This window comes from Nomascus leucogenys, chromosome 22a (assembly GCF_006542625.1).
Source record: "Nomascus leucogenys isolate Asia chromosome 22a, Asia_NLE_v1, whole genome shotgun sequence".
In the NCBI taxonomy this organism is placed as follows: domain Eukaryota; kingdom Metazoa; phylum Chordata; class Mammalia; order Primates; family Hylobatidae; genus Nomascus; species Nomascus leucogenys.
In genome coordinates, this window is record NC_044402.1 from 21054099 (window position 1) to 21058606 (window position 4508).

The following is a 4508-nucleotide window of genomic DNA, read 5'->3' on the forward strand; positions in this document are numbered from 1 at the left end:
ACGATCTCATAGATTCATCTTACTTCCTCATGGTTTCTAACTCCTCATGACTTTGACTTATCATGCCATCTCGTGCCTGTAAAGCTACTCACCCCACCTTTCTTGTTAGTTTCAATCTCTACCACTAGTCGTTCCACTGTCTGTATTTTTAGTTCAAAATCCCGAGACAAAATTTAGATAACCTTATCTTTTGGAGCTTTGTCATAGCACTGGGTGCTCTAGTGTGGACTACGGTCAGAAGCTAGGAATGGAGTCACTTGGTTTTTTTGAAGAAGACATTTGAGTCTATTACTTAATTTCCAGTAACAAAAGTTTTAAGGTCAATACTGAACTTTATAAAATACATGGAACTTCTTTGGGACTGCTTTAGTAAAAAAGAAAAAAAAATCCCCTTTACTTGCTTAAGAAACTTTCTTAAACCTAACCAAGAAGAATTTTTCTTCTTTTTTTGAAGGGACCATACTCACCTTCCCAGTATTGTTCCAATTTTAGTATATGTACTATCGAAGTGAGCACAGAAGACTTTCTTAAGATTCCAGATGCCAGAACACATAGAAGTGAATTCAAAAATGTACATTTAAATAGATAAAAATTGTGAGTCCTTGGTTAACTTCAGAGCCTTCTATTATGAGGAGATTCTGCTTTGGCATACAGTAACTAGAGCTATTGCTTTATAGGGTAGTGTCATTTCTTTCTTTTTTTTTTTTTTTTTTTGAGATGGAGCCTTATTCTGTCACCCAGGCTGGAGTGCAGTGGCATGATGTCGGCTCACTGCAACCTCTGCCTCCCGGGTTCAAGTGATTCTCCTGCCTCAGCCTCCTCTGTAGCTGGGATTACAGGCATGCGCCACCATGTCCAGCTAATTTTTTGTATTTTAGTACAGACAGGGTTTCATTATGTTGGTCAGGCTGGTCTCCAACTCCTGACCTCATGATCCACCTTCCTCGGTCTCCCAAAGTGCTGGGATTACAGGCGTGAGCCACCACTCCTGGCTGTCATTTCTTATTTCATTGTCAGACACAGAAGATTGTTCCTTTGGTGAAGTTATAACGAGGACAGTCCATAACTGGACTGTGGACTGCCAGGAGATGTGAATAACTTACCTAGTTCTAGAGAGAGATGTAGAAAAAAATATATTTTTTGTTAATCTATCAGTCATAGCACAATACTTCTGATACCAGGTGTGTAGGTTTTCTTTCCCAGATGTGTGTGTTATTTTCCCCACACATACTGCAAGCAATTATCTGGCAAATAATTCCTCTCACCAGCTAGATGTTCTCTAACTAGAGATTATAGAATCAGATCCCATAAAGTTAAGGGCTCAGTCTCATATGACTGTCTCCACTTCAGATGCCAGTTGCAAGCATGAGTTATGACATATGCTTCTAACCAGCCAGGTTTGATTAATTCGCTAGAGTGGCTCATGGAACTCAAGGAAATATTTATCTTTATTGGTTTATTGTAGAGGATAGTACAAAGATACAGATGAACAGCCAGAGGGAAGAGATGCATAGGGAGAGGTACGGGAGAAGGGGCTCAGAGTTTGTACGTCCTCCCCAGATACACCACTTTTCAGGAACCTCAACGTGTTCTGCCATTCAAAATCTCTTTGAACTCAGTCCTTTTGGGGTTTTATGGACACTCCATTAAGTGGGCATAGTGGATTAAATCATTGGTCATTGGTTTGTTTGTTCAAATTTCAGCCCCTTTTCCCTCTCAGGAATTTGGGGATTTAACTGAAAGTTCCAACCCTCTAATCACACGGTTGGTTCCCCCGGCAGACAGCCCCCACTATGAGGACATCTAGGGGTTCAGAGCTCCCAATCATCTCATTAGCATACAAAAGACCCCCATCACTCCAGAGAGTCTAAGCATTTTTAGGAACTATATGACAGGAAATGGAGATGAAGACCAAATATATATTTCACAATATTGCATTAGTAAAACAAGTAAAACTTATTTCCTGGGACATCAGAAAACATAATTGGTAACTTGAATGAAGTTAGCATATAATTTTGAACAGTCCAGCATCAGTCATAATTAAGTCATATGATACACTTTTGTTTAGGGCTAAAGCACTGTGTAAGTGGATTTTTGAAAATACAATCACGTCTTCCTTTTACTGAAATTCTACTTTTTATATATTTACTTTTATTCCAGATGATATTCATCACTGTGTGCCAGATGGATAATAAACAGTGTTAAAAAGTAAACTGAGACACAATAAAATACCAAGGAGTTTATTTGAGTAAGAAGCAATTCATGAATTGGGGCAACTCCAAACCAGAAATGGTTCAGGAGCACCACCAAGGGAATGCAAGCAGCAGGCTTTTATAGGATGGACACAGAAGTAAAGCAAAGAAAATATTTGATTGGTTACAGTTATAAAGTAGCCTTATTGGTCTGTCCCATTGAAACGTCTCTGGTTATATAATTATGGTTGTTGGCTACTTCTGATTGGTTGAGTTTATGTTCTGTTTTTCTTTAATAAAGGCATTTACAAGAAAAAACTTAAGTTTTGCTTATGTTTGCAAGTCAAGCAACATTTAGGTCACTTATGAAACCTAACTGGTTTTGTCTGCTCAGGAGTTCTTCAAGCCTGGTCTCTGTTTTAATTTACTTTAACAACAGTAGTATGTTATTATCACTTACACCCTTTCTAATCCTCAGAACTACTTCAAAATGTTGGACATATTCCCATTTTATAGAGGAAGGAAATGAAAATCTGCTAATTAAATTTCTCACAACGTGGAAACAATATCCAGGCCCAAATCTAACTTTCAATTTATGTTATTTCACTAAATTATGTCGCCCTCTTTTTCCATGTATTTAGAATAAAAAAAGAAAAAAAATAGGAAAGTGTTGGCCAATTGACACTTGTGGCATATAGGATGCATCAACTGCATACTTTGGATTGATCATAAAATTACTTACCTTTCAATTCCCCTTCCAAGTAGAAAAAGAATATATTTTTTTACTCTCCTACCATTGTCGGGTACTTCAAGTCTAAAGGAGTGTGTTTAACATGCATTTGCTGAATAAAACATTTGATTGGCTGTCTGCTGTTCATAAGGACCTTGAACAAAGTTATTTGGTGGAAAATGCCTTAAATGAATTCAGGAACTTCAATATGAAGGAAAGATGCAGAGGAAAAATAATGAAAATAATGCTCTAAAGGCTTTTCTAAGACTGACTCGGCTTTTCCATTTGTGTACTATATAAGATTTTACTAGAATGTTCAAAATTAAACCACATTAAAGCAATCAAAGCACTCTTAGAATTTACTCCGTAATAGTGATTGAGACTTGAAGATACAGCTGGTTTTGGTTAAAAACTGGCTCTTGAAAATTATTTGAAGTAAATGTAAAGTTAAAAAAATCTTTTTTTAATTGTCCGTATTTTAGAACATTAACATAGTGTGTGATCAAGTGAGACGTGTGACACACAATAAATTGCTATCGTTTTAAAATTCAGTCTCCTTTTGAATATACAGATATTGAAAGGCCTGACAATTTGGCAAAGCTGTTCTATATCAATCAATTATTGCCAGACTTTGCTCTCCATATGCCAGCACTTTTCTCCCTCATTTTGCTCCTGGTTATACAGGCAGCCAAATTATAGATAATGCCTTAATCCCCACCTTCATCCCCTCTTCTACTTCTTTCATTCAGTATGTTTTGTTTACCAAATTCCAGATCTAATATGAAGGAAGTTTAGACACATTATACCATGAATGGACTGGCTTTGAAGCCAGGTCCTTAGCTGAATTGGCCCACACCCCTTCTTCCAGACCAATATACTTATAAACTGCTCTAAGATATGCTAAACTGAAGAAGTGAGCAGATTATAATGGAGTAAACCTAGAATATTAGCTTAACCTTGAAATATGCAATTAATGCCAGGTTAGTTATTGCATTTTATTATAGGTAAGTTATGATTCAGATGATATCGCAAACACAACAGGGACTCAATATACTTATACTGATGATTATGATGATGAATCTTAAAAAATAGCAAAACCTAAATTACAACTTGCAAGTATTTTCAAATTCTCAGGGACAAGAAAGAATGAAGAAATAAACCATTATACATATTCTATTTCATATTTTTGGACTGGCTGCAAAAAGAACTGTAATTTGCCAAAAGCATAGTCTTTCTTTTGGAATTTGCATTTTCTCATTTCTTTCTTTTTTTTTTTTTGAAACAGTCTTGCTGTGTTGTCCAGGTTGGAGTGCAGTGGCACGATCTCCACTCACTGCAACCTCCGCCTCCCAGGTTCGAGTGATCCTCTTGCCTCAGCCCCACTCATAGCTGGAACTACAGGCACACACCACCGCACCTGGCTAATATTTGTATTTTTAGTAGAGAAGGGGTTTTGCCATGTTGGCCAGGCTGGTCTTGAACTCCTGACCTCTGGTGATCCACCTGCCTTGGCCTCCCAAACTGCTGGGATTACAGACATGAGCCACAGCACCCGGCCTGCATTTTCTCGTTTGCTTTATTGGGAG

The 4508-nt window shown here is 37.5% G+C and overlaps 1 non-coding gene across 1 annotated transcript; it reads right to left on the minus strand.

The window, feature by feature from the left end:
• Positions 1 to 405: 405 nt before the first annotated feature.
• On the minus strand, positions 406 to 516 carry LOC115832586. The gene has a single exon (XR_004028112.1). It is a non-coding gene; the product is annotated as a U6 spliceosomal RNA (small nuclear RNA).
• Between the last annotated feature and the right edge of the window lie 3992 nt (positions 517 to 4508).